At 44.7% G+C, this 12,536-nt stretch overlaps 1 long non-coding RNA gene across 1 annotated transcript; it reads right to left on the bottom strand.

Annotated features, from left to right (window-relative positions):
- Window positions 1–8,324: 8,324 nt before the first annotated feature.
- On the bottom strand, window positions 8,325–11,020 carry LOC146204215 (uncharacterized). Its single transcript, XR_014703954.1, has 2 exons — window positions 10,725–11,020; window positions 8,325–9,006 (listed from the first exon to the last, which is right to left on the bottom strand). It is a non-coding gene; the product is annotated as an uncharacterized LOC146204215 (long non-coding RNA).
- Between the last annotated feature and the right edge of the window lie 1,516 nt (window positions 11,021–12,536).

Raw genomic sequence — 12,536 nt, 5'->3', positions numbered from 1 at the left:
TTTTTTTTTTTTGCATCGTTCATATAATAAACACATAAAAACCCTGCAGCACTATGAAAACTTGCCCGGAGCATTCAACTCGTGCTACAGTATGTGCAGTAAAGCTACCTTTGTCTTTGTGTGCAAAATGAAATTTTTTACGAAAGATTTACATTTTGCATGTTGATTTGATCAGAATATATTGGTTTTGAACATGATTGGAAGAGGCTTTTCAATACCCGAGCTGTTTCATGTGCATGGTTGTTAACTACCATGCTGAACTTTGTAGTCAAGCAAAATATGTGCATAGTGCCTATATGCATACAATATATGCATAGAGGCAGGTAGAGTGATTGTTTAGGTGTACTGTAATTATCAGGCTGTGCTAGTATCGTTACAGCTATGATATAAAAATTCGCATCAGGTTTGTAGAACTTGTATTGTGAACAGTGGTTATATGGTGTCTGTGTATTTTATTTTAGCATAGCAGTGATATTGGTGAAAGTTCTGTCAAGTTTGGTTTTGTTTTGATTTTAACTTTGCTTATTGCCACTTATGGACAGCCTTATCACACAGCGCTATTCAGGTTCTACTAGTGTCGAAGATCATTGATTTCACTTTCTTTAATAGACACTGAGGGTTCACTGACACATACGCCACCAAATTTTTTTGTTTCAACTGCTTCAATTGTTTTCCTTCCCAGTGGTGTTGTACATTTTCACAAAAATTTGCTTTCAAAGTGAAGTTGTCGACTTTCTTCCAAGTTGTGTGATATGCTGTGAAAAATGGCATGCGTGTCATGAAACTTGTTCCAGATTTTTTGATCGCATTCTGCATGTACGAGTTTTTTCAACCTTCTATGAATGCTTTGTCTCAAAAATATTAAGTATTCAGGCTAACGTAGGATTAGGTTGCATTCTGGGTTCTGTTGTGCCGGGTAGCAGCTCAGCAGTCAGATTCTTTTACTGGACTTGCCTGAGAGTACGAGTTGTGTGAAGCCTGCACACAGACCCATATCATGCCATTTGACGCAATTTTTACGCTCGACCACCGTCAGTTTAGAAAAGGACTGTATTGGGTTACTACGACAAACATTACCCCAGCTTGTTTTAGGTGGAAAAAAAAAAAAGTTTGTGCCATGGTCGCCATCTTGCATGTTCTCATACACTTTAATTTCAAATTTGTAAAATTTGCTGTTCTCATCGTAGTTGTTCCAACAATACCCCAAGTTTTCCAGAAGTAAAGGAACCCAAGAAAATTGTTTTGGAGATTAGAGAATATAAGCCATGCCAGAATAAAATTCTCAAGTTTAGAAAATTTGCTTTTTGCAGCATTTACAGCTGTAAAATGCAGAGTAAGGTGGTTCTAGTAAATATATGACGTGTATTAAGAAAAAAGTACCACTCGGTGGCATTTATTTTGGGAAGTTAAATCACAGCACTCAGTTCCTTGCTCGCATACAGCCGCCCAAACCTTCAACTAGACTGCACAACGCCCACTTTCAACAGTGATGCTGTTTAAGCTGGAGGTTGTTTCATCTATTGTGCGCAGCTTAATGTGTTCGCAGTAATGCACCATGACCGGATGTGACATCATCATGACGTCACATCCAGTCATGTCTAATAACCAGAACTGAGGTCACCACATGACATCATGTCCGGTCATGACCGATGACTTCACCGTGCGATTCACGCATATATGAAGCTAACCTTGCCAGGCATCCAATCCAGGCATCCGTGCTGCGCCTTTCATTTGTCGCTTCCTCAAACGCCGTACCACACAGGAATAAGCGGTGTTTTAAATTGGTTTACAGGAAAGAAAAGGCATATCTGTTGCACTTGTTCGCTGACAACAGATAGCCACGATGAGTCTCGAAGTATAATCACGGATAACTTAAGGCAAACAGAAACAGCATCATTGTGTCATCAGTCTTGTACATGACTGCAATCTGCCTTAATTTTTTTCTGTACCCCTGTGCCTTGGCAGGGATCGAACGTGCAGAGAGGTAAAAATAAGGCAAGGCCTTATTTTAGCTTGTATCCTAAGGTCAACATGAATTCCTAGAGGATCACAACTTGTTGAGAAGTGAGGACTGCAGCTTGCCTTTACTACTTTGCACAGATTTACAGTTTCAGAAGTGGTACGAATTATCTGCTACTTGGCTGAAAAGCGGAGCACGCAGCCTGGTTATTTTTGGCAATGGTGGTACTTCCATTATCTTATACATACTCTTTAGCATAGAGTCATGAATTACCACATTATGTGAAAGACTGCCTGACACAAATATAAAGCCTCCCTTAACCTAGCCGTATGAAGTGCCTTTGTGGTCTATGGGTAGCATGTCTGACTTGAAATGCAAGAGTCCTGGAGGGTTCGATTCATTTCACCTACCCATCTGATTCGAGAAGCTTGAGTTGGCAGCTCCTGCCAAATCTGCCATATCATATGATCAAGTGACTTTGCACAACCCTGCCACCAATCAATTCCCGGTATCACCCACAATTTTTCTTTCACAACCCTGATACCAAATTTTATGGTGAATGGTAGCCTTTAACGCTGTCATATCAACATGTAACCAAAATTTGGTTTCCTTCAAGTGGTGGCTTTAGACAGCTTGTGTTGTTCGTCCCTTTGAGACCTTGATTGGCAGGTGGCAAAGTAGAGACAAGAGGGATGATGAAGAGAAGGTAGGAGGCAGAGGGTGGAGAACGGGTACAATGTGTCGCACTGTGATTTGTAGATTAGGTGGCACAACCCGCTTGCATGGTCGTAACCCATCAGCTGCATTGAGAACAGCAATGCTAACTCCTAGCTCTTACTCCCCTGCACAGATCGTATTGATTGTCTATACTTTTTCTTGGACAAGTTCTTCTGAATATCTCGTAGGATGTCACTGCTAAGATTTTTGCACGGCCCCTGAAGGCTAGGTATTGCTGCAAAGCACCTTCTCCAGAAAACTGAAACATAGAATGACCAGCTTGTTCAGCTTGTTTCTGCAATGGGCACAAAACTGGACTTCATTCCACTCGTGAAATATGGAGGAGTCTCTATGACCGGTTATCATTGTACAGTAGAACCCTGCTATAGTAAAGTGAAACTGAAGTCCCATCATAGTAGTGCTTTTGGTAAAACTAGGTTATACTAAACAACGTCTGGCCGTGGCGTCGACTTCTCACGAAATGGCATTGCTGCACACGCATTACATGGAATCGCGAGGAAATTTTTTCTTAAAAAAAAAATAAGTAGTGCTTTTTTTTTTATGGTTTTACCGCTAGGCTCATCAGCACTGAGAAGAAGCCAACTTTAAGGCCTTGGAGCCGTGAGGGAAAGCATGCAGCGCGTAGCGGGAAAAATGTAAAGCTGACCAAACACAAAAAGAAGACGGCCGGTCACTTAAAAATAGAGTAAAAATGCAGCAAGAAAAAGGGAAGCGAAGAAACGGCCGAACATTCACACAACACTGTTCAGCACGAAGGAGTAGTGGCAAGAATTGGAGGCGTGGCTTGTGAGGTTTTGCAGTGCTGGACTGTCGCGCATTTTTCATCTATTGCCTCTTAAAAGATGGAAACAGCGGAAGATGATGCTGCGCTCACGCAATGCTTTGGTTCTCAGCTGGAATCAAGCTCGGCTGTATTCGTATCCATGTTGCATTCATGCTAAACAGGTACTTCTACAAGCTGTAAAAGAAAAAAAAATGAAAAAGGAAATGGCACAGAGATGATAAGAGAGAGATGGAAGGCATTTTAGAGCGTTCTTTTCATAAAGCAACAAGATGTGCTTAGTAAGCAGACTTGAGATAGTATCTTCAGGACCGTGTCATCACTAACAACTGATATAGTAAGATTTTGGCCGGTCCCGGTGACTTTACTGTAATGGGGTTCTACTGTACTTATCAGTTCGCAAAGAGCACTTCCTGGCAGAAGGGCAGCTCAACACTGTTAATGTGGAAAAGCACTCACCACTCTGCTTGTGCTCAAACTGAAACCCACATCTGAATTTGATTATGCTTCCTGCAGGAACGACCTTTAGTCTGCATCTCAAGTGAGCATGCGGGGTATCTTGATGCTTATTTTTATTTTTTGTAACCGCAACCTCGAGCAGACTAATTCGCCAAAGCTGGCAGCGCTGGTTATGTATACGTTTGCCGCTGGCTCAAGCCTGCACTGCAGTGAAGTGCAGGCACAGAGCAACGCTAGAGAAGAGCACGGGCGTTCAAATTGCGAAACTTTTCTGCCCCAGTCAAAAAGAATTCCATTTAAGCTTCCGGGAAAAAAAAAAATGCTAGAGTGGCCCTGCGCAATATAATACCAGCTAGTACCACAGCACTACTCTCTACAGCGACTTTCTGTTAGCTAGTGCCAAGTTACTGTATATCTGGCAGAACCACATGGAATGGTTTGTGGGGTTTAATGTCCCAAAGCGACTCGGGCTATGAGAGACGCTGTAGTGGAGGACTCCGGAAATTTCGACCACCTGGGGTTCTTTAACGTACACTGACATTCCACAGCACACGGTCGCTTTGCCTTTCGCCTCCATTCGAAAAGCGGTCGCCGAGGCCAGGATTCGATCCCGCATCCTTAGGAAGCGCCCTAACCACTGCGCCACCCCGGCGGGGTAACACATTAATGTGTCACGACAAACACAAAATAACAAAAGGAACAGCCAAGGTCGTAATGAGCGACTGCAGGTGACAAATGCATCGGTCCCTGGTACTCGTGCTTTTTTAACATCACACTATGCAGCACTGAACTGAATGCTCATACGAGTAAAAAGTAAAAACTCTAGGGGCACTTTGGACCACTAAAGAGCAATGAGGTGAAAGCCTTTATTGCACGGTGGTCTGATGCCCTCCACTATGGCACCTCCTTCCTCGTTTTCCTTATGGCTCGATTCAGGTGTTCGCGGAGAAGTGTGAGATACGCCTTTTCTTTCCTGTAAACCAATTTGAAATGCTGCTGATGCTTGCTGTACTGCGTCTGCTTTTGTATGCTGCGTCATGTGGCGTTAGAGCAAACGCCAAATGAAAGGCGCTGCACTGACGACTGGATCAGGTTAACTTTCACATGTGCTCGAGTCGCCTGGTAACGTCATGACATCATAGTAATCTCTGTCATTATCATCACTGTCACTATCATTATCAATCAGTATCTATCACTAAGTTCTTCACTGACAGATTTAAAGGTAAACAGCACAACCATGCAGCTGCTCGCAAGATTCCAATGACAGCTCTCGCATGTTGGAATGGGGACGGAGGAAAGCAGTGGCAATGTGAGTGGCAAGTATGTATTTCCTGGGGCGGCTGTGCTGGGCAGATATCGTGCTAGAAAAACTGGCTACCCTGTATACGCAGTGCCTGGTGTCATCGATAGTACCGGAACTATGGAAGAACGCAAACATTATCCTCATTCATAAGAAAGGGGATGCTGAGAACCTTAAAAATTAGACCAATCAGCTTACTGTCTGTTACGTATAAGGTGTTTACTAAGGTAATCGCTAATAGAATCAGGGCAACCTTAGACTGCAATCAAGCAAAGGATCAAGCAGGGCTGCAGAAACGGTACTCTACTATCGATCATGTCCATACCATCAATCAGGTGATAGAAAAATGCTCGGAATATAACCAGCCCTTATACATAGCATTCATTGATTACGAAAAAGCATTTGACTCGGTTGAAACCTCGGCGGTGATGCAGGCATTGCGAAATCAGGGGGTAGACGAGCCGTACGTTGAAGTGCTGGAAGATATATATAGTGGCTGCACAGCAACCATAGTTCTGCATAAAGAAAGTAACGAAATTCCGATAAAGAAAGGTGTTAGGCAAGGAGACACAATCTCCCCAGTACTATTCACAGCTTGCTTAGAGGAAGTATTCAGAGACTTGGAATGGGAGCAGTGAGGGATAAGGGTAGATGGAGAATACCTCAGTAATCTGCGATTTGCTGATGACATTGCCTTGCTAAGCAACTCGGGGGATGAACTGCAAATAATGATTGATGACCTAGACAGGAAAAGTAGAAAGGTAGGCTTGAAAATCAATATGCAGAAGACTAAGGTAATGTTCAACAGCCTCAGAAAGGAACAGCAGTCTACATTAGGTAGCGAAGTACTGGAAGTAGTAGGCGAATATGTCTACTTTGGACAGGCAGTACCCGCAGATCCGGACCATGAAAAGGAAATAACAAGAACAGGATTGGGATGGAGCGCATTTCGCAAGCACTCGCAGATTATGACTAGCAGCTTATCGTTATCGCTCAAGAGGAAAGTATACAACAGTTGCATCTTACCTGTACTCACCTATGGGGCTGAAACGTGGAGGCTAACCAAGAGAGTTCTACTTAAGTTGAGGACAACCCAGAGGGCTATGGAACGAAAAATGGTAGAGGTAACATTAAGAGAGAGGAAGCGTGCACAGTGGGTCAGAGAAATAACTCAAGTTACCGACATTCTAGTGGAAATTAAGAAGAAATGGACATGGGCCGGACATGTAGTGCGAAGAGAGGATAACCGATGGTCGCTGAGGGTAACAAACTGGATTCCAAGGGAAGGAAAGCGTAGCAGGGGGCGGCAGAAAGTTAGATGGGCGGATTAAGAAGTTCGCAGGGGTGAAGCGGATGCAACTAGCACAGAACCGGGTTAAGTGGAGAAATATGGGAGAGTGCAATGGGTATAGTCAGGCTGAACATTAAGAGAGAGGAAGCGTGCACAGTGGGTCAGAGAAATAACTCAAGTTACCGACATTCTAGTGGAAATTAAGAAGAAATGGACATGGGCCGGACATGTAGTGCGAAGAGAGGATAACCGATGGTCGCTGAGGGTAACAAACTGGATTCCAAGGGAAGGAAAGCGTAGCAGGGGGCGGCAGAAAGTTAGATGGGCGGATTAAGAAGTTCGCAGGGGTGAAGCGGATGCAACTAGCACAGAACCGGGTTAAGTGGAGAAATATGGGAGAGTGCAATGGGTATAGTCAGGCTGATGATGATGAATCCCACAGACTTTCGGTAGAAGCAATGTTAGGTAACCCAAGGGCCGCCTTATACGCCAGCCTAATCATAGCGTCCACCTTGTTTTCCTCCGTCACGTCCATATTCATACAAGGCGTCGCATAAACTGTTCTACTGATCACGAATGCCTGTACCAAATGACTCCTTTTCCTGCAATCCTCTCTTTAGATTGGCGATTCTTTCAGTGAGCCTCATGGCGGCGTTTACCGTATTCTTTAGCTTTCCTAAGGCCTCCTTATTTTTCCTGTTAGTCTGCAAGTACATGTCCTGTTGTAGCGTATCCTCCTCCTCCAATTGTCTGTCTCTACCCCTAGTGATAGAGTAACATCGCACCAAGTGGTGACACACAAGTGATCTGTATCTGAAGAATGGTGGCAGCTTAGATGAAGAAATGTTCATGTCAGGCCGCACAGCAAAAAACACTGAAATTGTGTGATTCAGCAACTTCAGCTACAGATTTTTTTTTATCGCACTAGCAGCAAAGAAGCCAGAAGAGTCTGTCAGAAGAAGCTCTGATTTCAGCTTTTAGCGATTCAGGTACTACAACACCTGCAATGCCAACTAGTGGCCAAAGGTGCACATAGTTTCCGTACCCACTTGCTTTTGAGTATGTACACATGATCGCTGCATGTCCTCAGTTTTATCTCTGTTTAGGAGGGTTTCCAAAATCGTTAGCAACGATCTGCTGACACTGGCACACAAGCGTGTAGTTTTCACGTAGATAGGAACCTAGTGTATACTTGAGTGAAGGCTCTCCAGCTTATACAAACTATTTGTAAAAATAAAAATAAATATGATTGTACAGGGATTTTGGGGAAACCAACAGGTTGCTTGTTTTGACGGATGTTTGGAAGAAATGACTAAGTGAAATGCTCAAGTTCATAGGCCTCTTGTTTGTCCAACACGGGCATTGTGAAACTTCACTGGCTGAAGCTGCACTGGAATGAGGACATCTACAGTGGTTTGCCTCTACCAGGAACAATGCTGTGAATCTGCTTCATAGCAGTGCTGGTGCTCCTCAAAGTGGCAGTCCTGTACAATGTAGACCAGCTGCCACAAGTAAAGCGCCGGTACATCAATCCCTCACAGCCACATTAGGCAGGATTTGCATGTAGCTTCCCGAGAAGAGTTCAATAAACAGATATTTAACCTTCGTGGCACACCAGCTCAAATTTTGTCACTCTCTGCAAAATGTGCCAACTATAAACCACAAAAAGTTGACAAATGCACGAAATGAGTTGTGCTATGAGCAAAAGAAGACCGGGCTTAAAAATAATGTTTCTAGCAATTTGGCAAAGTTACGAGAATGACAAGCCTTCACAATGAACCACATAGCACATTGGTTCCTGGTATTTGGTTTCACTGCATTTTATTGGTGTAGTCGGGAGAATAGGAATTTCCAACTCGCAACAACCACCCCATCTTGATAAGGCAACTGCTGCAGACATACAACAGATCCGAAGGCATGTCGCCTAGCACACATTACAATAGATGCTGTCAAGAGAGTGCAAGAAGTGGCCGATTCCATGCCAAGTTACTTAAGACAATGCCATGTTTCGGACACCATCACATACAGAGAACTTTTGCTCAGATAACCACAGCTGTGTTACCCCCGCAAGGGTCAAGTGTTGTTGTATATGACAAACTCTTTAATCCATGCCAGGCCTGTTCACATATCAATCTGTTGCTTTAATTCTAAAGGCTGAAAACTAGAGAGGCAAAAAATTGGAGTCACACATTTGTGCTTCTCGACCTCCCGCCACTGCAAATCATGCGTCCAAAATCACTCTGAATGCTTTCCAAATAATAACATATCAGCAAATGCAAGGGTGACAATATTCCACAACAAGATTAAATATATTGCAAGCAAGATATTTTAAACTTAACTAGGAGCACGCTCTAAACCAGTAGAAGGAGCGAGTGTCCATCTGGTCACACCAGTCACAGCTCACTGCACTACTGAGGTAGCGGCGGAATCCAACTGGTGGAGGAAACTCGTACGTCGGCCCCGAGTATTCCTTGCCTCTGTAAATGTAAATAAATGAGAGTAATACAGCAATTACATTTAGTTTGCATAAATTCAGCAAACTCACTCACAGTAGAATTTGATTTGAGTAAAGCAAGTGAGAGTGCCTGCCGCAGAAGGAAAAAGGCAGTAACGAGACTAGCAGTCAATGCTAGCACAAATACAAATATTTAGCACACTTGCAAAACACTGAAATAGCAACAAAGAGACTAAGGTAAATCATGTGTGCAGTAAGTGCGGAACATGCTGCGGCTTGCATGGAATTGTAATCAAGAGTGCTTATAGCAGCAACTGCCAAGCTCTTTGACAGTATTACGAGGTACAGTCTTTGTCAAAAGTGTAGAGCCCAGGGGTTCTGCTTCTGGGCCAGTTCCTGCGGCTTGTAATGAATTTCCGGTATTCCAACTTTGTTGATGGCAAGAAGATTTTTTGTCCTACCCCCTTCAGTGGGAAAGGCCTCAACTAATTCTACATCAGTGCCACTATTCGGCTCAGAAGCGGACCCCCCCGGGCTCTACACTTTTGACAAAGGCTGTACATGCAACGGTGCCTCACTCCCCTCAACAAAACGTACCACCTCAGGTTAATTATTGCTTTGTTTTCAAATAAGCTGTCCATGGCCTTGACAGCAGCTTGAAGCCAAGCACTGCCCACTATTTATGGAGGCATTGTTTCTGCTATCATTCCCAGTTTTCTCAAAGTGATGACGCTGTTGGAGCAAGCAAAAGATATATATTAGGGAACTCTGCGGTAGCGACATGCATCTGAAGTGTTAAATCTATATAAATAAGCTCAGCGAGTTCTACCAATGCAGTTATTTTCGTAGTAAAAGGGCAGATACTCTCATGGGCAAGAACCTATGATAGCCGAAGAGTCACCCTCATTGCTGCATGCACCGATGTGAGTACTCGACAGTGAAACGTGTGAGCATATAAGCACAATAAATTCGTGCGGGTATACGCCCGTATCTTGTAGCAATTTTATGCTGAGCAGTAGGCTCGTTTCACTCCGGGGCTCATTTCGCACTGGGCCAGTTTACATTTATACTATCTCTCAGCTAGCCAGCAACTCCCCTTCTTTAGCACTTCGTCGACACTGTAAAGAAGCTGACCTCTTGCACTGCAGCACCACGTATGGGCCGCATAGATAAATACCTTACGACAGTTTTTTGACGGAAGCACGACCGTTTCTATGGGCCCAGCCACTCTATCTGCTGAAGCTGCGAGGAAGGCAATAAAACCTCCTGATCATAAACCAGCGCGTTCACGCTGGCGCACCACACCAAAATGCCTGCTACTGCCCAAACAAACTAGACCACAAACGAAGAATCTTTTAAAAAAAAAAGCAAATTACAAACTTCTGTGACTCTCGACTCACAAATAGTTTCACATCATCTGTAAGTCGCCGCGTACGTCCCAATACCCCAGTGCACCCCGAAGACAACAGCAACCGGCGACTGATCGGTGCACAGCAGCAGGTATGCAACGGTTGTTTCAAGCGCGAAGAAACGGGATCGACGCCATTATGTAGTCTCCACATGCCTTCGCCCGGAGACTGTCGCGTGATTACGCCGCGTCAGTAATTGTTACTACCGCATAGCTGCACTGCCGTGTAAAAACTCGTTAAAAAAGCTGCAAGACGGTAGCAGAACGCCGACAAATGCTTTACCTAGAGCTCGCGGGCATGTACGAAACACCATCATTCGCGTACGACTCACCGTAGTCGGAGGCTGCAGACAGGCCAGGGACAGGACCGAAGGCTGTGCTGTTGAATTTAGGGCAACAATCCACAAACTGAATCAGATTTTCACCGAATTTGCATCTATCGGGATGATGCCCCGCAAACTAAAACAAGCCGACGCATGAAAAGCGACCTAGGGCTCGCAAGGCGCGAGCACTCGTTGCCCGAAAAGCGCGCCAGCTTTTGCTCGGGTGCGGTGGTTCGAAACGGGGTAATTGGCATCTGGGTTTGAGGCTTATTTCCAGAAAAAAGCAAATACTAAAAGTTGTTTGACGTCACATCCGTCGAGAGAATCAACGCGTTCTCCTTTCCACTTTGGTTCTGTGCGCGCATGCGCAGTTCACGGAGCCGGCTCTCTGCAAGTTCAGGTGTACCCTTTGTATCGGGTGGGTTCAGTAATGTGCCCTAGCCGGGTGAAATAGAGAAACTAAAAAGGTAAGAGAAAAGCAAGAAAGTAAGAGAAATGAGAGAGGATAGAATAGAGCTGCTATCTACACTATCAGCGTCTAACTATTGTCCACCACATCAAAGCTATCAAAGCCCCCTAGACTACTCTAGGGGGCTTTGACCACATACGAAGCCAGGGGCCCGATCCTCAATTATAGTGCTAGGCACTATACCTCAATATTCGCCTTCCCCTGGCGGCGCCATATTGTCTTTCTGATTGGCTCTGAAAAGAGTCACGTGCTTCAAACTTGTGGCGCGAAACCATCAGTTGAGGCAAGCACTTTTAGCGGTTACGTCAAAATGACGTAGACGTGAAAATTGATTTCAACCGGAGCTATCCTTGTTGCCTGGATGACAAATACGAATGATTTTGGAGTGGAAGCAAAGTTACTGATGGTGGTTTGGAGAATACTTACGCTCGATTAACCAATGTGATGAAAATAATGGCATACTGGGAAGGAGCCGATGCTCAAATTTGATTGGCTGGAGCTATGTCACGTGAAACACGTGATACGCAAGCATATTTAGATTACGTCAAATTGACGCGTCATGACGTAACTGATGTGCCGCCATTACCGAAAATGCTGACGTTTGGCCGCCATAATTTCGCCGAGTGGCGAGGTGCCCGAATCAGGGTTGCCAAATTTGGCTACTTTACGCCAAATTGGCTACTTTGTGAACCGCCTGGCGACAAAAATTTTGGGTTGGCTACTTGGCTACTTTATGGCTACTTTGAAAAATTTTCGCCTATTCCAACGAGCCCGTTTGCGCGCTGTTCAGGATGCTCGTTTTTATAGATTGACAGATAGCAAATCTATCAACGGTAGCGCTGCAATACAACCAACTGTGCATGGTGACGACTGTCCCCACCCTGTTTCAAAGGGGACGTTCTTAACACCCATCCACTAAAACCCCTTGGTAATTCGAAAGTAGCGACGCTCTCCTCCACGCCGCGCTTTCCTCCTCAATTCTCCTCGCGCGGGGCGGCTGCGAGCTCTGCGCACGACACGCTTTTTCTCCCTGGCGCCTGCCGGCCGGCCGCAGCAGTCAAGTGAAGCGCGCGTTTTTGGGCCAGGTTAGCCAGGTCTGCGCTCCAGGATCTAGTACTGCCTCTGACTTTGTCTGTGTTTGTTTTTTTGTTTTTTTTTAGCGTGAACTCTGTCACCCCGGTGAAACTTCGCAAAAGGAGAAAACGACCCAGGCTGGTGCTTTGAACTTTAAGATATAAAGTCAAAGCGGCCGCTCTATTTCGCTACTTTCAAGCTATCTTGGCTAAGCATAGTATATGTCACGTGATAAACCTTCAGTTTGGATCATTGGTTAATTATACACTTATTTTGAC

The sequence above is a fragment of the Amblyomma maculatum genome, chromosome 1 (assembly GCF_055883805.1).
Source record: "Amblyomma maculatum isolate TAMU_Amacu chromosome 1, ASM5588380v1, whole genome shotgun sequence".
In the NCBI taxonomy this organism is placed as follows: domain Eukaryota; kingdom Metazoa; phylum Arthropoda; class Arachnida; order Ixodida; family Ixodidae; genus Amblyomma; species Amblyomma maculatum.
Note: the sequence above shows the minus strand (reverse complement) of the source record. Positions and strands in the feature narration are given on the sequence as shown.